We start from the raw sequence: 22,092 nt of genomic DNA on the forward strand, positions 1-22,092 counted from the left end.
TTTGTGTAGTTCCTGTCCCTAGAAGTGAGGACGGAGATAATAGTAACATAATATTCAGTGTGGTGTAATTTGACTATAATGAAGTCTGTTTCTTGTGAGGTTTTCTGTCCTCAGATAAAGAGCTCTATGAAAGCCAGTCTACATATGAAGAGGTCCCAATGAAGAGCAGTGGTTCTCAGTCCTGGGGACTCAGAGGGGCACATTGTTGTTTTTGCCTTCACACTGCACAGCTGATTCAAATGATTCAAACTCATCATCAAGCTTCAAGTGGTATTTATGTATTCATTTGTGATGCCATCCTTGATATGATTCTGTTATTGTCACATGCTACACATGTACATATGTGTGCCCATGCATCTATCAATCCAATGTTATCATGATTTGTTATCAGGGATATTATACTTTAGTAATCCACAATGACCTGGTGATGTAACAGTCTAATAATTACATTGTCTTCCATATTCCTACAGATACCTTGTAACTGGAGATTCCTTCAGAACGATTGCCTACAGTTAACGTGTAGGGCACTGCAAGGTTGGGTGACCAGGGTCATCTAGGACTGCCTCCTGGAGGAATTCAGGTGTGTGAAGGCTACCTGTGTCCTGCGTAACTTCATGAGGATGGACACGAGGACCAGGAGGGGATCTGCAGCTCGCCGCCGTGTGCCAGAGGAGGAGTCTGCTGCTCTGCAGGATGTTTCAAGGATGGGGTCCAACAACGCAGCAAGAGAGCCAATCCGTGTGCAGGAGATCTTCACCTCCTACTTCTTCAAAGAGGGTGCTGTTCCCTGACAACACCATAGACGTCACTATGCACAACCAAAGGCTCTTTTAAGAGCCATTCACATTGCATTAAGAGTATTCTTCCATTTACTGAGCTATGTCAACTGCAGTTATTCAATTCACAGTTTCTCTCCCTTTGATTTCTACTTCTCAGGTGAGGGTGCTGTTTAGGTAAGGGTGTGATGTCTGTACAAAAACAAAACAGACTATTTTTAAATCACCCATATTGAAAAAATGTAGAACAATTAGACACCCTATAACCCACACCTACACACTCATGTATCAATCTGATTGATGGATTGTGTTGTGCAGTAAGCAGGTTCAGGTGTATAACTGTGGCTCCTTCCACCTTCAAAGAATAGGCAAGAGGGCCAACCATGGAGAATAGTAAGACACTTCATTATTTCTATAACTACGCTGTATTGTTTGTCCTCATGTGTCCATTCATGTTTTTCAGCATAAAGTACTCTGCAGCCACTTAGTGTGGTGTGGACACCAGGTGAGGCCACACACAGATTCCTGTTGAACACTGTCGCTTTAACTACCTTATTTTCTCAATAACAGTCTCTCTCCTTCACTTCATCCCTCTCTCCCTAAATCCTCTAGGTTATATCAGCTGTGTCGACGAACCCCTCCTGCATCTGAACTGGCTACATAGAGGGCACAGCATGATCAGAGGTGAGAGGTCACTTGGTCAGGTCAACAGGAAGTATTATTAAAGAGATGCTTTACATTGAAATACAGACAGAGATGCAGTAGTCCCAGAGTGAATGATCCCAGGTCAGTTTATATTATACAGGAAGTATTATTAAAGAGATGCTTTACATTGAAATACAGACAGAGATGCAGTAGTCCCAGAGTTAATGATCCCAGGTCAGTTTATATTATACAGGAAGTATTATTAAAGAGATGCTTTACATTGAAATACAGACAGAGATGCAGTAGTCCCAGAGTTAATGATCCAAGGTCAGTTGTGCATTTCACCTCCTGATTGATGACTAACAATGTTAGAATAAAAAATAAAAACACAAGGTTTAAACATGCTCTCTCTCCATCTGTCTCTCGTCTGCAGATATGTTTTGATGTGAGAGGATGCCAACCCCCAGTCCCATCATCGCCACCTCACCTGCTTTTAAGAACCTTTGGGCCGACGAGAGACACTATTATGTAATTGTGATGAACTGAGAGAATATTTATGTAGCACTGTGATTCATTAATCATGTGCTGCCTTCCCTGCTCCTATGTGCTTACCTCTTTCCCTTTGTGTCTTTTACACCTCTCTCACCACCTCCTCTTTCTTCCTCTGTTTTTATAATGCACAACAGATGTGCATTGAAGTACAGATTAAACTTGTATTTATAACATAACTGCTTTCTTCTGCTTTAACTGCTTTCTTCTGGAAAATGTCAAGTCCAAGATGGACAAAGGGGGCGTTGTCGGGGCTGTGTTTCTGGACCTAAGGAAGGCTTTCGATACTGTTAACCATGAGATTCTCATCACAAAATTGTCCAAGTTCAACTTTTCCCCCGATGCCTTGAGATGGATGAAATCATACCTGTTACATCCTCAGAAAGCATGAGCTCCTGAGTTGGGAAGATCTTGTGCAATACACCGACGCATGTCTTGTATTCAAGATCCTAAATGGCCTGGCTCCCCCTCCACTCAGTATTTTTGTTAAACAGAAAACCCAAACATATAGCAGCAGATCCACAAGGTCTGCCATGAGAGGTGACTGTATAGTTCCCTTAAGGAAAAGCACCTTTAGTAAATCTGCTTTCTCTGTGAGAGCTTCCCATGTCTGGAATACACTGCCATCAGACACACATAACTGCACCACATATCACACTTTCACAAATTGCATGAAGACATGGCTAAAGGTCAATCAGATTTGTGAACATAATCCCTAGCTGTGTATTGCCACTTTCCATGTTGTCTGTTGTCTGGAGCTTGTGAGGTGTGAAAACACTGTTGTTTTTATGGATTTTGTCTTGTTGCTTTTTGTTCTATGTTGCTCTGTCTGTATGCTACATCTATGTTACTCTGTCTGTATGCTACATCTTGCTTGTCCTATGTTGCTCTGTCTGTATGCTACATCTATGTTGCTCTGCGTGTGCTCACTGTTCAATGATTGTCTATATTGTAATTGTTTTTAATAACCTGCCCAGGGACTGCGGTTGAAAATTAGCCGGCTGGCTAAAACCGTCACTTTTACTGAAACGTTGATTAATGTGCACTGTCCCTGTAAAAATAAAATAAACTCAAACTCTTGGTGTTTGTAAATATTGTAGAATGTTTATTTGTCAAATTCTTGACACAACAATCTGGTTTGTGTATAAACTCAATTCAACTGAATGAAATGATGTGCCAGATGTGACTAATAAAGGATCATCAACCAGATGGAAGAAGAGAGGTGGACATTTTTTAATATTGATCACAATATGACAGTACAAATCAATCAAATCAAATTGTATTGGTCACATTCACATGGGTAGCAGATGTTAATGGTGTGATTGTTGTCTAATCGGGTGCACAGATCCTATCAATAGGCTTTTCTCCTTCCTTCCATTTACCATAGGGGTCAGGTGACCTGCACTGACCACTCCTGGGATTTTCTGACTAAGGTACTCGTCAACTATATCCAACAAGACTCCAGCGATAACTTCTTTGGCAGGCGCCCTGCTCCGATGATCAATACATGTTGCTTCTGACGTGGACAATTTAGCCAGATCCAGTGCTTCTTCTGTTCATCATCAACACAATTAAGTTATACAATACATGCATGTTTTGTTCAATCAAGTTCATATTTATATCAAAAAACAGCTTTTTACATTAGCATGTGACGTTCAGAACTAGCATACCCCCGCAAACTTCCGGGGAATTTGCTAACAATTTACTAAATTACTCACGATAAACGTTCACAAAAAGCATAACAATTATTTTAAGAATTATAGATACAGAACTCCTCTATGCACTCGATATGTCCGATTTTAAAATAGCTTTTTGGTGAAAGCACATTTTGCAATATTCTAAGTACATAGCCCAGGCATCACGGGCTAGCTATTTAGACACCCGGCAAGTTTAGCACTCACCAATATCAGATTTACTATTATAAAAGTTTGATTATCTTTTGTTGTCTTCGTCAGAATGCACTCCCAGGACTGCTACTTCAATAACAAATGTTGGTTTGGTCCAAAATAATCCATCGTTATATCCGAATAGCGGCGTTTTGTTCGTGCGTCCCAGACACTATCCGAATGGTAAAGAAGGGTCACGCGCATGGCGCAATTCGTGACAAAAAAAATCTAAATATTCCATTACCGTACTTCGAAGCATGTCAACCGCTGTTTAAAATCCATTTTTATGCCATTTTTCTCGTAAAAAAGCGATAATATTCCGACCGAGAATGTCCATTTAGCTAAACAGAGGAAAGAAAACAAAGCTTTCGGTCGACGCGGGCACGAGCCTGAGTCTCACAGTACTGTAACCAGCCACTACCCAAACGCGCTACTTTGTTTCAGCCAGAGCCTGCAAAGCCACGATTCAGCGTTTTGCCGCCTTCTGAGAGCCTATGGCAGCCGTAGGAAGTGTCACGGGACAGCTAAGATCCTCACTCTTCAATAAACAGAGACAAGAAGAACGACACCTTGTCAGACAGGCCACTTCCTGCATGAAATCTTCTCAGGTTTTTGCCTGCCATATGAGTTCTGTTATACTCACAGACACCATTCAAACAGTTTTAGAAACTTTAGGGTGTTTTCTATCCAAAGCCAATAATTATATGCATATTCTAGTTAATGGGCAGGAGTAGTAACCAGATTAAATCGGGTACGTTTTTTATCCATCCGTGAAAATACTGCCCCCTAGCCATAACAGGTTAATCTAACCACGTTGTCCGATTTCAAAAAGGCTTTACGGCGAAAGCATAAAATTAGATTATGTTAGGACAGTACATTGACAAAACATTACACACAGCCATTTTCAATACAAGGACAAGCGTCACCAAAAGCAGAAAACCAGCTAAAATGCAGCACTAACCTTTGACAATCTTCATCAGATGACACTCCTAGGACATTATGTTAGACAATACATGCATTTTGTGTTCTATCAAGTTCATATTTATATCAAAAAACAGCATTTTACATCGGCGCGTGATGTTCAGAAAATATTTTGCCTCCAAAAATGCCGGTGAATCAGCACAACAAATTAAAAAATACTCGTCATAAACCTTGATAAAATATTAAACTGTTATTCAAAGAATTATAGATTAACATCTCCTGAATGCAACCGCGTTGACAGATTTCAAAATAACTTTACTGGGAAAGCACACTTTGCAATAATCTGAGTACTGTGGTCAGAAAAAAAACAGCAGGCAATTATAGACACTGGCCATCTTGGAGTCATCTATTTTCATAAATAGCATTAGAAATATTCACTTACCTTTAATAATCTTCATCAGAAGGCACTTCCAGGAATCCTAGGTCCACAACAAATGTTGTTTTGTTCGATAAAGTTAATGATTTATGTCCAAATAACTCCATGTTGTCTGCGCGTTCTGTAGGCTACTCAAAATGTAGGGCGCGCGAGGGAAATGTGACGACGGAAAGTCAAGAAAAAGTTATATTTACGTTCGTTCAAACATGTCAAACGTTGTATAGCATCAATCTTTAGGGCCTTGAGAACGTGAAACTTCAGTAATATTCCAACCAGACGTTTGCATTGCCTTGAAAAACGTTTTGGAACGCAAAGGGATTTCTCACATGAACGCGCCCTATGAATTGATGTGATATTCAGGGCACCTGATTACCAGCGTTCTCCTTCGGTCTGTGTTTACCGCAAAAGGCTCAAACTACTTTCTAAGACTGTTGACATCTAGTGGAAGCCTTAGGAAGTGCTATTTGAGTCCTAACTCACTGTGTGTCAGAAAGGCAAGGACTTGAGAAAACTACAGGAACCAGATGTTCATTTCCTTGTTGGATTTCTCTCAGGGTTTTGCCTGTCATATGAGTTCTGTTATACTCACAGACATCATTCAAACAGTTTTGGAAACTTTAGAGTGTTTTCTATCCAAATCTACTAATAATATGCATATCCTAGCTTCTGGGTTGGTGTAGGAGGCAGTTAAAAACGGGCACATATTTTTTTCAAAATTCTCAAAACTGCCCCCTAGCCCCAACGTATTTTTCATGTTTTGTTCACCTACAAACTAAACACAAATCTAGCCAACTGTTCTCCTCCCTCCTGGCTGCCCTCCCTCTTCCCTTCTCAGTTCAAGTTTGTTTATTATATACACATGATAGACACTGTGTGTACAAAACATTAGGAATACCTGTTTATTCCATTACATAGACTGACCAGGTGAATCCAGGTGAAAGCTCTGATCCCTTATTGATGTCACCTAGGGCTGTGTCGGTCATGACATAGACTGACCAGGTGAATCCAGGTGAAAGCTATGATCCCTTATTGATGTCACCTAGGGCTGTGTCGGTCATGACATAGACTGACCAGGTGAATCCAGGTGAAAGCTATGATCCCTTATTGATGTCACCTAGGGCTGTGTCGGTCATGACATAGACTGACCAGGTGAATCCAGGTGAAAGCTATGATCCCTTATTGATGTCACCTAGGGCTGTGTCGGTCATGACATTTTGTCAGCCAGTGATTGTCATGCAAATAACTGACAATCTCATGGTAATTTACCCTTAATTAACATCAACACATTTAGCATCTACTGGATTCCAAACATAGCCTACAAGCCACTGATACAGACCTATGGAACACCTACATTTTAAAAAGTCTAATAAATCCATGTAATAAAGCCGACACCATCACAATAACTCCAGTATTTATCTGAGACAGGTCTAAACAAACATGGCATGAAGAAAATCTAGCCTATTTCAGAAGAACACACTAAGAATGCAGAATGTATCCCAACCGGCCGTGATTGGGAGTCCCATAGGGCAGTACACAATTGGCCCAGCTTCGTCCAGGTTTGGCCGGTTTAGGCCGTCATTGTAAAGAAGAATGTGTTCTTAACTGACTTGCCTAGTTCAATAAAGGTTAAACAAAAAATGTAATTAAAAAATTAAAATAATTAGGGGTTCAATTAGGAAAGTTGAAATGTAAAGAATATTCTTACAAGAACCTTTTCATCTTTAGAGTTCCTCTGGGAACCTTTCCTAATCAATGGGTTCATATTTTAACCTTTCCTAATCAATGGGTTCATATTTTAACCTTTCCTAATCAATGGGTTCATATTTTAACCTTTCCTAATCAATGGGTTCATATTTTAACCTTTCCTAATCAATGGGTTCATATTTTCACCTTTCCTAATCAATGGGTTCATATTTTAACCTTTCCTAATCAATGGGTTCATATTTTAACCTTTCCTAATCAATGGGTTCATATTTTCACCTTTCCTAATCAATGGGTTCATATTTTAACCTTTCCTAATCAATGGGTTCATATTTTAACCTTTCCTAATCAATGGTTTCATATTTTCACCTTTCTTATCATAAATGATTCTTGGAGGAACCTGAAGGTGAAAATATGCTTGCGCCCTCTTATTATCAATAGCTTCTGCATGACTACTACCACCCACATCAACATTCCATTCCAGGACAGACTGGTAGCTACACAACAACACTTACTGGAAAACAACTAAATTTACACAACAACTCCTGCTAAGTGGTATTCCCTGTTCTGCATTCTTTCGGGAGAAAAACATCAAGGAAGATTTTGCTAGCTAGCTGGCTAATTTTAGCTAGCTAATGTCAATTACCTCTGGTCAATTTTTACATGTTGTAGCTAGCTAACGTTTTGACCCCATTGGTTCCTGCATACCAATGACCCATTGGTTCCAAGCCCAAACCAGAGTTTAAACCAGCACTCAGTTTTTTGTTGGCTGTATGGGGATAGGACTCCCACCTGCTAAATGGGCGCAGCCCCCTCACCTGCTGTATGGGGACAGGCCCCCCACCTGCTGTAAGGGTGCAGGCCCCCCACCTTCCCAGCCCCTGACCGGGTTTGATTTAATTAAAAGACAGTGTCCTTCGATCCCGCCTACCTGCTCTCACTTTCATTAACAGAAAAGTGGGAGAACAATGCCCGACAGGTGGGCACAAAGGACACTGTTTACCGGTGTACGGCTAACTAGCTACTGTTGTTGCCCCAGCCCCTTCTTCTGTGTGGTGTACAGCTAACTAGCTACTGTTGTTGCCCCAGCCCCTTCTTCTGTGTGGTGTACGGCTAACTAGCTACTGTTGTCGCCCCAGTCCCTTCTTCTGTGTGGTGTACGGCTAACTAGCTACTGTTGTCGCCCCAGTCCCTTCTTCTGTGTGGTTTACGGCTAGCTAGCTACTGTTGTTGCCCCAGCCCCTTCTTCTGTGTGGTGTACGGCTAACTAGCTACTGTTGTTGCCCCAGCCCCTTCTTCTGTGTGGTGTACGGCTAGCTAGCTACTGTTGTTGCCCCAGTCCCTTCTTCTGTGTGGTGTACGGCTAACTAGCTACTGTTGTTGCCCCAGCCCCTTCTTCTGTGTGGTGTACGGCTAGCTAGCTACTGTTGTTGCCCCAGCCCCTTCTTCTGTGTGGTGTACGGCTAACTAGCTACTGTTGTCGCCCCAGACCCTTCTTCTGTGTGGTGTACGGCTAACTAGCTACCGTTGTCGCCCCAGCCCCTTCTTCTGTGTGGTGTACGGCTAACTAGCTACTGTTGTCGCCCCAGACCCTTCTTCTGTGTGGTGTACGGCTAACTAGCTACTGTTGTCGCCCCAGACCCTTCTTCTGTGTGGTTTATCGGTGGCGGCTGCTATCCATAGTTATTGTGAGTTGAGAAACCGGTACGGTGTTCAGTACATTGTTTGTGTCACATTGTCAAGGTGAAGGTACTCAGTATAAAGTGAAATTACATTCTGTGTACATCTATGTTCATCCTATTTTTTACCCCCAATTTTGTGATATCCAACTGATAGTTACAGTCTTGTCCCATCACTGCACTCCCATCATTCCCATACGGACTCGGGAGAGGCGAATGTCGAGAGCCATGCATCCCTCGAAACACAACAAGAGGGTGATGCGGTCTGTCCAACGCATCACTGGGGGCACCCTGCCACAGTGTCTATCATGTGTATATAATAAACAAACTTGAACTGAGAAGGGAAGGGGGAGGGCAGTCAGGAAGGGAGGAGAAAAGATGGCCAGATTTGTGGTTAGATTGTAGGAGAACAAAACATGAAAAACACATAGGCCCTTAAAGTATGTGTCCTCAAATATGATGTAATCTAAACATCTCAGATGAGCAAAGGGGGACAGATGACAACAGCAGGCCAGTGGAACACTTAGAACAGCAGCAGCCAGGAGGACATGGAGGGAAGAGGATGATTTAGGAAACCCAGATTCAGACCTAGAGCTGTGGAGTCATGATGTAGGAGACGCAGACACAGACCTAGAGCTGTGGAGTCATGATGTAGGAGACCCAGACACAGACCTAGAGCTGTTGAGTCATGATGTAGGAGACGCAGACACAGACCTAGAGCTGTTGAGTCATGATGTAGGAGACCCAGACACAGGCCTAGAGCTGTGGAGTCATGATGTAGGAGACCTGGACACAGACCTAGAGCTGTCATGATGTAGGAGACCCAGACACAGACCTAGAGCTGTGGAGTCATGATGTAGGAGACCCAGACACAGACCTAGAGCTGTGGAGTCATGATGTAGGAGACCCAGACACAGACCTAGAGCTGTGGAGTCATGATGTAGGAGACCCAGACACAGACCTAGAGCTGTGGAGTCATGATGTAGGAGACCCAGACACAGACCTAGAGCTGTGGAGTCATGATGTAGGAGACCCAGACACAGACCTAGAGCTGTTGCGTCATGATGTAGGACAACCAGATTCAGACCTAGAGCTGTGGAGTCATGATGTAGGAGACCTGGACACAGACCTAGAGCTGTGGAGTCATGATGTAGGAGACCCAGACACAGACCTAGAGCTGTGGAGTCATGATGTAGGAGACCTGGACACAGACCTAGAGCTGTGGAGTCATGATGTAGGAGACCCAGACACAGACCTAGAGCTGTGGAGTCATGATGTAGGAGACCCAGACACAGACCTAGAGCTGTGGAGTCATGATGTAGGAGACCTGGACACAGACCTAGAGCTGTGGAGTCATGATGTAGGAGACCCAGACACAGACCTAGAGCTGTGGAGTCATGATGTAGGAGACCCAGACACAGACCTAGAGCTGTGGAGTCATGATGTAGGAGACCTGGACACACACCTAGAGCTGTCATGATGTAGGAGACCCAGACACACACCTAGAGCTTGATTTTTTTTGTCTGACGGTTATTGTCATGCAAAAGACTGCTGACCTGAAGGTAAATTACTGTTAATTAACATTGACACGTATAGCAACTACAGGCCTCCACTGTCTACAAGCCTCATACAAACCACTGTCTACCAGCCTCATACAAACCATTGTCTACAAGCCTCATACAAACCACTGTCTACCAGCCTCATACAAACCACTGTCTACAAGCCTCATATAAACCACTGTCTACAAGCCTCATACAAACCACTGTCTACAAGCCTCATACAAACCCCTGTCTACAAGCCTCATACAAACCACTGTCTACAAGCCTCATACAAACCACTGTCTACAAGCCTCATACAAACCACTGTCTACAAGCCTCATACAAACCACTGTCTACCAGCCTCATACAAACCACTGTCTACAAGCCTCATATAAACCACTGTCTACAAGCCTCATACAAACCACTGTCTACAAGCCTCATACAAACCCCTGTCTACAAGCCTCATACAAACCACTGTCTACAAGCCTCATACAAACCCCTGTCTACAAGCCTCATACAAACCACTGTCTACAAGCCTCATACAAACCACTGTCTACAAGCCTCATACAAACCACTGTCTACAAGCCTCATACAAACCACTGTCTACCAGCCTCATACAAACCACTGTCTACAAGCCTCATACAAACCCCTGTCTACAAGCCTCATACAAACCCCTGTCTACAAGCCTCATACAAACCACTGTCTACAAGCCTCATACAAACCACTGTCTACAAGCCTCATACAAACCACTGTCTACAAGACTCATACAAACCACTGTCTACAAGCCTCATACAAACCCCTGTCTACCAGCCTCATAAAAACCACTGTCTACAAGCCTCATACAAACCACTGTCTACAAGCCTCATACAAACCACTGTCTACAAGCCTCATACAAACCACTGTCTACAAGCCTCATACAAACCCCTGTCTACAAGCCTCATACAAACCACTGTCTACAAGCCTCATACAAACCACTGTCTACAAGCCTCATACAAACCCCTGTCTACAAGCCTCATACAAACCACTGTCTACCAGCCTCATACAAACCCCTGTCTACAAGCCTCATACAAACCACTGTCTACAAGCCTCATACAAACCACTGTCTACCAGCCTCATACAAACCACTGTCTACCAGCCTCATACAAACTACTGTCTACAAGCCTCATACAAACCACTGTCTACAAGCCTCATACAAACCACTGTCTACCAGCCTCATACAAACCACTGTCTACAAGCCTCATACAAACCACTGTCTACAAGCCTCATACAAACCACTGTCTACAACCCTCATACAAACCACTGTCTACAAGCCTCATACAAACCACTGTCTACAAGCCTCATACAAACCACTGTCTACAACCCTCATACAAACCACTGTCTACCAGCCTCATACAAACCACTGTCTACAAGCCTCATACAAACCACTGTCTACCAGCCTCATACAAACCACTGTCTACCAGCCTCATACAAACCACTGATGAGCACCTTTGGAACATCTACATAAAAAAATGATGAATCAATTTAATACACACCATCACAATGAATCCATTATTTATTTTAGGCAGATCTAAATAAACATGTATTATAGAAGAACGGAATATGAGTTGGCCTACTGACTGTTATCTGGCTATGCTCCATGCCATAGGATGTAGGCTTGTTCATTTAGTAGACTAGATACTGTATGTTATCTGGCTATGATATAGGCTGTAGACTTGTTCATTTAGTAGACTAGATACTGTATGTTATCTGGCTATGATATAGACTGTAGGCTTGTTCATTTAGTAGACTAGATACTGTATGTTATCTGGCTATGATATAGACTGTAGGCTTGTTCATTTAGTAGACTAGATACTGTATGTTATCTGGCTATGATATAGACTGTAGGCTTGTTCATTTAGTAGACTAGATACTGTATGTTATCTGGCTATGATATAGACTGTAGACGTGTTAATTTAGTAGACTAGATACTGTATGTTATCTGGCTATGATATAGGATGTAAACTTGTTCATTTAGTAGACTAGATACTGTATGTTATCTGGCTATGATATAGACTGTAGGCTTGTTCATTTAGTAGACTAGATACTGTATGTTATCTGGCTATGCTCCTTGTTATAGGATGTAGGCTTGTTCATTTAGTAGACTAGATGGGTCTATACATATAAGTCATGTGCCATTATTTTATATTATATGATTTTATAGTAATAATAATATAACTGTATTTTGCTTGAATGAAATAAAAAGGATATTTGTATCATTCCAGAGTGAGTGTTCATATGAAGTGTCTATGTTGAGTATAAAAGTGTTAATTTTAAACTGTTATTTGGCAACTTTAGTTGTGAATGATACAAACTTTAGTAAATCCAATTCTAAAGGGTAGTTTCACCAGGACATCTAACTGAGGCATTTCAACAGTGGTACAGCAACAGGTAGTCAGGAAGACATGCACTTATTAAACACATCCCCTACATTCATCTAGAAATAAAACAGACTTTATTATAGTCTCACCAGGACATCTAACTGAGGCATTTCAACAGTGGTACAGCAACAGGTAGTCAGGGAGACATGCACTTATTAAACACATCCCCTACATTCATCTAGAAATATAACAGACTTTATTATAGTTTCACCAGGACATCTAACTGAGGCATTTCAACAGTGGTACAGCAACAGGTAGTCAGGGAGACATGCACTTATTAAACACATCCCCTACATTCATCTAGAAATATAACAGACTTTATTATAGTTTCACCAGGACATCTAACTGAGGCATTTCAACAGTGGTACAGCAACAGGTAGTCAGGGAGACATGCACTTATTAAACACATCCCCTACATTCATCTAGAAATATAACAGACTTTATTATAGTTTCACCAGGACATCTAACTGAGGCATTTCAACAGTGGTACAGCAACAGGTAGTCAGGGAGACATGCACTTATTAAACACATCCCCTACATTCATAACAGACTTCATTCTAAAAATATAATGTTGAGTATATTATCAAAATATTGACACTTTATTCTCGAAATATTGCCACTTTTAAAAGTACTATCAAAAAAGTGTGACTTTAGAGAGAGAGAAAAAAAGAAAGAAGGGATTGAGGGGTAATTTAATCAGATTGGCTTTTTGGACAGGTCAGAGTCAATGTTTGAAGCTGTTGGCAATACACTGTAGATGTATGTGTTCAAAAGTAGCTCCTAATGTCTTCAAATCCCTGGGGAGAGAGGAGCTGCTACCCCTGGGGAGAGAGGAGCTGCTACCCCTGGGGAGAGAGGAGCTGCTACCCCTGGAGAGAGAGGAGCTGCTACCCCTGGGGAGAGATGAGCTGCTACCCCTGGGGAGAGAGGAGCTGCTACCCCTGGAGAGAGAGGAGCTGCTACCCCTGGGGAGAGAGGAGCTGCTACCCCTGGGGAGAGAGGAGCTGCTACCCCTGGAGAGAGAGGAGCTGCTACCCCTGGGGAGAGAGGAGCTGCTACCCCTGGGGAGAGAGGAGCTGCTACCCCTGGGGAGAGAGGAGCTGCTACCCCTGGAGAGAGAGGAGCTGCTACCCCTGGGGAGAGAGGAGCTGCTACCCCTGGGGAGAGAGGAGCTGCTACCCCTGGGGAGAGAGGAGCTGCTACCCCTGGAGAGAGAGGAGCTGCTACCCCTGGGGAGAGAGGAGCTGCTACCCCTGGGGAGAGAGGAGCTGCTACCCCTGGGGAGAGAGGAGCTGCTACCCCTGGGGAGAGAGGAGCTACTACCCCTGGGGAGAGAGGAGCTGCTACCCCTGGGGAGAGAGAGGAGCTGCACATTGTAAGAGCTGTAAAGAGAGAGGGAGTGGAGAGAGAACAGGCAGAACCTGATATGTAAATGAGCAGAGCAAACGAAAGTAACTTTCAACGACCGAATGATCATTACAGACTCTGTTTCTATTGAGAGATAAAAGGTAAGACGACGATTGTTATGTGTATTCATATAGTTGATGATATTGTTGTGTGTATTAATATAGTTGGTGATATTGTCATGTGTATTAATATAGTTGATGGTATTGTTGTGTGTATTCATATAGTTGATGATATTGTTGTGTGTATTAATATAGTTGAGGATATTGTTGTGTGTATTAATATAGTTGATGATATTGTTATGTGTATTAATATAGTTGATGATATTGTTATGTGTATTCATATAGTTGGTGATATTGTTATGTGTATTAATATAGTTGGTGATATTGTTATGTGTATTAATATAGTTGATGATATTGTTGTGTGTATTAATATAGTTGATGATATTGTTGTGTGTATTCATATAGTTGGTGATATTGTTATGTGTATTCATATAGTTGATGGTATTGTTGTGTGTATTAATATAGTTGATGATATTGTTATGTGTATTCATATAGTTAATTATGTTTTTGGTAGACAGTGTTATAATAGTCCTTCTCTCCTTAAAATGTATTTGATATAAATTAGATGCGTGGGGTGAATTCGTTCTGTGCCCATCTGTGTGCCCCAGGGTGATCGCTCCTACACTATCTACAATCTAAAAGGGTTCTTTGGCTGTCCCCATAGGAGAACCCTTTGTAGAACATATTTTGGTACTAGGTAGAACACTTTTGGGTTCCGTGAAGAACCCTTTCCACAGAGGGTTCTACATGGAAGCCAGACGGGTTCTACCTGGAACCCAAAAGCGTTCTCCTATGGGGACGGCCGGAGGACCCGTTTGGAACCCTTTATTCTAAGAGTGTACTGTATCATAGGTCTATAGACTTGTCTTCTCAAAACAGGCTTAAAACACAACAAGCAGCAAACAAACATGTTCTCTTTATAATCTACAGTTAACTCCTTTCACTCAGGAAGGTATGTTGTGTGAAAGAGAGACAAATAAATATTGTTCGAGAGACTAACAACAACTTACACTTCCTCAAAACAGTTTGTGTGTATTCATTAGTGCCCACCGTAGCAAAACGTTTCGGCAACAGAAACCGTTTAGGTCACATTGTACAGCGTTTAGAGTAAACGGTTTATGTTTTATTTAACATCTTAAAACTGTTGGCTGTGGAGTAAACTAATGAATACAACCCAGGTTGTCGCCTACGACTCGGCATGTTGATACCTGCCTCTTGCTGAAACCTGAACGTAGCCTGAGGGGTATACTATGATACAGGCTTGATATACTGGTTTTCTAAAGCTAGACAGCTTCAGTTAGCTTCACATTCCAGCTCAGGCCTCACCCATCAGAATATACAGAACAGAACAGAAAAAAATCGCAATGAAGTTTCAAGGTGAGAATCCTGCCAGGGATTATTGTAAAGTGTGTAGATAAATTAAATGTAATGTTAGTATAGTGAATGACAGTAAAACACTCCTGACAGTCTACTACTACTGAGACAGGTTGGTGTAATGTTAGTATAGTGAATGACAGTAAAACACTCCTAACAGTCTACTACTACTGAGACAGGTTGGTGTAATGTTAGTATAGTGAATGACAGTAAAACACTCCTAACAGTCTACTACTACTGAGACAGGTTGGTGTCAGTTTAATCATACAAAATGGAGCTGACTGGACGTGGTCAAGTCAAATTCAATATATCAATATTCATATATTATAGTTCTACATTTAACATTTCATATGATAATGTAATTGTATCATAGTTCCTCTATAGTGTAGTGATTCTCTACATTTCATATGATAATGTAATTGTATCATAGTTCCTCTATAGTGTAGTGATCCTCTACATTTCATATGATAATGTAATTGTATCATAGTTCCACTATAGTGTAGTGATCCTCTACATTTCATATGATAATGTAGTTGTATCATAGTTCCACTATAGTGCAGTGATCCTCGCTATATGAGCCACTTCACAATTCCAACCAAGTGACCAAATTGGTGCCAATGGCGCGATGCGTAGGTTGTTGGCCTTTTACATGTGCGACCTGGGTTAACTTCCCTGCCCCGCTGTTTGCTACATTGGTGTCAGAAGTGGTATGGTGTCTGTGAGGCCATCAGAATGCATGGCCCGGATGTGTGAGGGGTCTGAGTAGTCGAAGCACGGGACTAATTAACACTGATACTGGGTTAACCCTATTGATACTGATACTGGGTTAACCCTATTGATACTGATACTGGGTTAACCCTATTGATACTGATACTGGGTTAACCCTATTTATACTGATACTGGGTTAACCCTATTGATACTGGGTTAACCCTATTAATACTGATACTGGGTTAACACTATTGATACTGATACTGGGTTAACACTATTAATACTGATACTGGGTTAACCCTATTGATACTGATACTGGGTTAACCCTATTGATACTGATACTGGGTTAACCCTATTAATACTGATACTGGGTTAACACTATTGATACTGATACTGGGTTAACCCTATTAATACTGATACTGGGTTAACCCTATTGATACTGATACTGGGTTAACCCTATTGATACTGATACTAGGTTAACACTATTGATACTGATACTGGGTTAACCCTGTTAATACTGATACTGGGTTAACCCTATTGATACTGATACTGGGTTAACACTATTAATACTGATACTGGGTTAACCCTATTGATACTGATACTGACTTGTCTAGTAAAATAAATAAATAAATAAATACTGGGTTAACCCTATTGATATTGATACTAGGTTAACACTATTGATACTGATACTGGGTTAACCCTATTGATACTGATACTAGGTTAACACTATTGATACTGATACTGGGTTAACCCTGTTAATACTGATACTGGGTTAACCTTATTAATACTGATACTGGGTTAACACTATTAATACTGATACTGGGTTAACACTATTAATACTGATACTGGGTTAACCCTATTGATACTGATACTAGGTTAACACTATTGATACTGATACTGGGTTAACCTTATTAATACTGATACTGGGTTAACCCTATTGATACTGACACTGGGTTAACACTATTGATACTGATACTGGGTTAACACTATTAATACTGATACTGGGTTAACACTATTAATACTGATACTGGGTTAACACTATTGATACTGATACTGGGTTAACCCTATTGATACTGGGTTAACCCTATTTGTGCGATGCATAGGGTGTTTTCCTTGTTCACCAGTGACCTGGGTTCACTGCCCTGCACCACTGTTTGCTACAATATTAATATCATAGACTATCTGTTAAACGAAGAGACACCACAATATGAGTGAAAGGATTTTAGGATAATATCAGTGAATGTTGATTTAGAGGTGTCTTCTGGGTTCATCCTTGTAGCCGCCTTTATCAACAGGGTGAAATGTAACAAATGACATCAGAGTTGGGAGGTAACCAGGTCCCTGTTTAAATCACCATGACAACCATTTCATTATTTCTCCAGAGCAGCAAGGGAATCTGGAGACTCAACCTTTGTAGAATCACAATCACCTTTATTCACCAAGTACATTTGCACGTAGGATCTTCATTTGAGCCAGTTTACTACAGCAGGAAAATATTCCTGCAGCAACAAGAAATGTGAATTATCATGGGGATTATAATTAATGGACATTTTTGTAGGGGTTGATACTTAAGTCTGATATCTCTAAGTGGAAATTACAAACTTCAGAAGCCTTTTTAATCCTCAAATACACTACAAGTTTTACATTTCCTGCATTGCAGGAACGTTCTTCTGCAGTAGGGAGTGATCAAAATAAGATCCTACATCTGTACACATAATTTTACATGGTGAATAACATACAGCTGGCAGGTTTTACGCTTTTTCGATAGTACACCGATCTCTGGTAAGACAAGGGGTGGCGGTTTATGTATATTTGTATGTATGTGTATATAGCCTCAACTATTGTTATTTTACTGCTGCTGTTTAATTTTTGTTACTTTTTATGTCTATTTTTTTCTTATGTGTTTTTTATTTAACACCTATTTTTCTTAAAACTTGTTGGTTAAGAGCTTGTAAGTAAGCATTTCACTGTAAGGTCTACAACTGTGGTATTCGGTGCATGTGGCAAATAAAATGTAAATAAATAAAATGTGAATATATTTGATAGACAACATTTAGAGGCAGAATACAGACAGAAGAGTTATAACATTATACACAGCTAGGTAGAGTGAGCATAGAACTATATGAGAATACATTTTTATTTTATTTTATTTAACCTTTATTTAACTAGGCAAGTCAGTTAAGAACAAATTCTTATTTACAATGATGGCCCAGGGGCGAAAATCTGATATCAACTTTGGAGGGGACAATTACATTACATTTTCTCAAGAGCAATTCCTGAGGGGGACACCAAAAGTAGTGCTGTAACACATAGCCTACGTTTAATATGGTAAATGTATATTGAGGAACCAAAGAAATAAGGTGTTTGCCGTACTCCTAACTACCGGTACCCAAAACTACACAACTAATCACAACAGCAATACCATTGCCTTTAACAAATCTTAGTTCAGTCACCAGTTTAAGTTGAGAGTGGGGGTATCCATGGCATTTTCCAATTATGTTCCTATTTTACAAGTTAAAAAAATTGAGAACCTTTCATAATGTTGCCAAACAAAGACTCAACAAACTTACCTGAGACTCCCTGTCTCTGCCAGTCTGTCCCTGCATATCTGTCCCCAACTCTGCTGTCTGTGTGCCATCTGTTGCCTGCTCTGCCTAATGACATCATTGTGAAACATTTCCATTAGAATTTCATTTCTTTCTTATGAACATTTTATCAACTAGTCTTTGAGATATTAGGCTACGAGGGTTCTTACTTTGCGTTTTGGTGTACTGAAAAATACTCTGATGTCCGCCTTTTTTCTGCCATTTTTCTGCCATTTTTCTACCTGGTTGGCTACACACACACAGTATGTAGGTTATTTACAGTAGGAGATGGGCTTCTATCATCTTATCTTCTATCATTCTATATGGGCTTCGATCTAAAAGGTAGCTAGCAAATGTGAAACGGATTGCAGTGACAAGAGTTGACAGCTGTATGAGTTCACCATTTACACAACATATGCTGCAACCTTTTGTAATTTTAATCGTTTGTTTCATATTGGCTGGCTTCTAACAATAGCTGAATTTGCAAAGCTAGCGAGCACCAATTCAGTGGTGTTTGCTATAATCTTTGCTACCCAGGTTAAATAAAGGTGAAATAAAATGTATTAATAAAAGTTCCCTTGCGACAATTTAGCTTTTGCAACGAGACCATTAAATATATTTAAAACAATGGTAGAAGAGAGTGAAGTTCTGTTCAGTTTATCGCTAACCTTATCACAGGGACTTTGAAGCACTAACTTACATGCATGCTGATCTTGGAATAAATTGACGATAGCAAAGATTCCATCTTTGACGACGCCACATACATGGAATAGGTACTAGCTAGCTTAATAGTTAATATTTGCGCGCTAGCTCTGCATATTCAGCTAGTGTGTGTGCGCGATTGACTGGATTAACCTCACGTCAGTTACGTGTATTGAGTGCCTTTCAGACAGTAGATACGACCTCTACGTTACCTCGCAAGCTAAGGAACTGGCAGTGGATCAAACCATTGTGAGGCAAAGGGTGGGGGGGGTCGCAATCTTTTGAAACTTAAGAACAAGCTATTAAGTGTCTATAATCAGCACAATTGCTTTCATTGCATATTATTAATATTATATAAATTACATAGTTATGTTTCAGTGATATATTGGGGGGGACAAATCATATTTTTCCCAGGATGGGGGGGTTGTGTCCCCCCCGTCCCCCCCGGCATTTCCGCCCCTGTGATGGCCTACCGGGGAACAGTGGGTAACCTGCCTTGTTCAGGGGCAGAACAACCGAATTTTACCTTGTCAGCTTGGAGATTCGATGCAGCAACATTTCAGTTACTAGCCCAATACTCTAACAACTAGGCTACCTGCCACCCCCATTAAAAGTGTGTGGTTGTTAACAAGTGTTAAAAAAAACTGTACATATAGGCATACAACTACAATTAAAACATATATATTAATAAAGACACTGTATATTCATAACGCTAGCAAAACTTATTTTAGATTGTTGTTGCAAAGGCTTCTGTTAATTTCACCCAAAAATGTGGGTCTTTTCTCATGAAGTCAAAATAAAATCTGCTACAATACTTTTTGTAAATATTTGCAGGTATTGAGTGTGAGATTTTGTTGCCTGAGATGTCTGTCTGTTTAGTGCTGCATGCTTGATATTGCTGACCCCTTATTGGGAGGTGGCTTACTAGTTTGTATATTGTACTGATTCATATGGATACCTGTCCATACATTGGCTGTAAAAGTGTATAAAAACAGAAAAGCATATAACTGTAGCTATGTGGTCTTTACTTGAGTGTGTTTCAGCAGGGTGAGGTCAGAGAGATGCTTCCAAGTCACTGTTTTTCTGAACTCATAAAATCCTTTACACAATCTGATGGGATGGATGTTCAACCCCATTAAAATGACCATAAGGTCAATATAGAACCTTTAAGTTAAGACCTCAAAGATCTGTTCATGGCAAAGCAGTTCAATGAATGATACTAATTGATTCTGTGACAGTATTCATAAAGAGTAGGACAGCTGATCTAGGATCAGTTAAGTATTTTAGATCATAATGTATTAGATTACATGGAGTGGGGGACCTGATCCTAGATCATAATGAATCAGATTACATGGAGAGGGGGAACCTGATCCTAGATCATAATGAATCAGATTACATGGAGAGGAGGGACCTTATCCTAGATCATCATGAATTAGATTACATGGAGAGGGGGGACCTGATCCTAGATCATAATGAATCAGATTACATGGAGAGGACGGACCTGATCCTAGATCATAATGAATCAGATTACATGGAGAGGGGGGACCTGATCCTAGATCATAATGAATCAGATTACATGGAGAGGACGGACCTGATCCTAGATCACATTGAATCAGATTACATGGAGAGGGGGACCTGATCCTAGATCATAATGAATCAGATTACATGGAGAGGGGGGACCTGATCCTAGATCATAATGAATCAGATTACATGGAGAGGGGGAACCTGATCCTAGATCATAATGAATCAGATTACATGGAGAGGGGGGACCTGATCCTAGATCATAATGAATCAGATTACATGGAGAGGGGGGACCTGATCCTAGATCATAATGAATCAGATTACATGGAGAGGGGGGACCTGATCCTAGATCATAATGAATCAGATTACAAGGAGAGGGGGACCTGATCCTAGATCATAATGAATCAGATTACATGGAGAGGGGGGACCTGATCCTAGATCACAATGAATCAGATTACATGGAGAGGGGTACCTGATCCTAGATCATAATGAATCAGATTACATGGAGAGGGGGGACCTGATCCTAGATTATAATGAATCAGATTACATGGAGAGGAGGACCTGATCATAGATCATAGTGAATCAGATTACATGGAGAGGGGGGACCTGATCCTAGATCATAATGAATCAGATTACATGGGGAGGGGGGACCTGATCCTAGATCATAATGGATCATATTACATGGAGAGGTGGGACCTGATCCTAGATCATAATGAATCAGATTACATGGAGAGGGGGGACCTGATCCTAGATCATAATGAATCAGATTACATGGAGAGGGGGGACCTGATCCTAGATCACATTGAATCAGATTACATGGAGAGGAGGGACCTGATCTTAGATCATAATGAATCAGAGTACATGGAGAGGAGGACCTGATCCTAGATCATAATGAATCAGATTACATGGAGAGGGGGGGACCTGATCCTAGATCATAATGAATCAGATTACATGGAGAGGGGGGGACCTGATCCTAGATCATAATGAATCAGATTACATGGAGAGGGGGGGACCTGATCCTAGACCATAATAAATCAGATTACATGGAGAGGAGGACCTGATACCATATCAGCACTCCTCCTCTGGGACACTGCCTTTATGAAACCAAACACATAGTTGTTAAATCTAGTTACAGCAGGTGTTTACTGCCATCTAGTGGAAGATACCAATAAAACACTTTATTTTCAG

The 22,092-nt window shown here is 41.0% G+C and overlaps 1 long non-coding RNA gene across 1 annotated transcript; it reads left to right on the plus strand.

Moving 5' to 3' along the window:
* The first annotated feature begins 1,006 nt into the window (after positions 1-1,006).
* Positions 1,007-2,013, plus strand: LOC145876191 (uncharacterized). Its single transcript, XR_014391456.1, has 3 exons — positions 1,007-1,281; positions 1,389-1,460; positions 1,855-2,013. It is a non-coding gene; the product is annotated as an uncharacterized LOC145876191 (long non-coding RNA).
* Positions 2,014-22,092: the final 20,079 nt, after the last annotated feature.

Source organism: Salmo salar, unplaced genomic scaffold (genome assembly GCF_965601325.2).
Source record: "Salmo salar unplaced genomic scaffold, fSalSal1 ptg000472l, whole genome shotgun sequence".
NCBI lineage: Eukaryota > Metazoa > Chordata > Actinopteri > Salmoniformes > Salmonidae > Salmo > Salmo salar.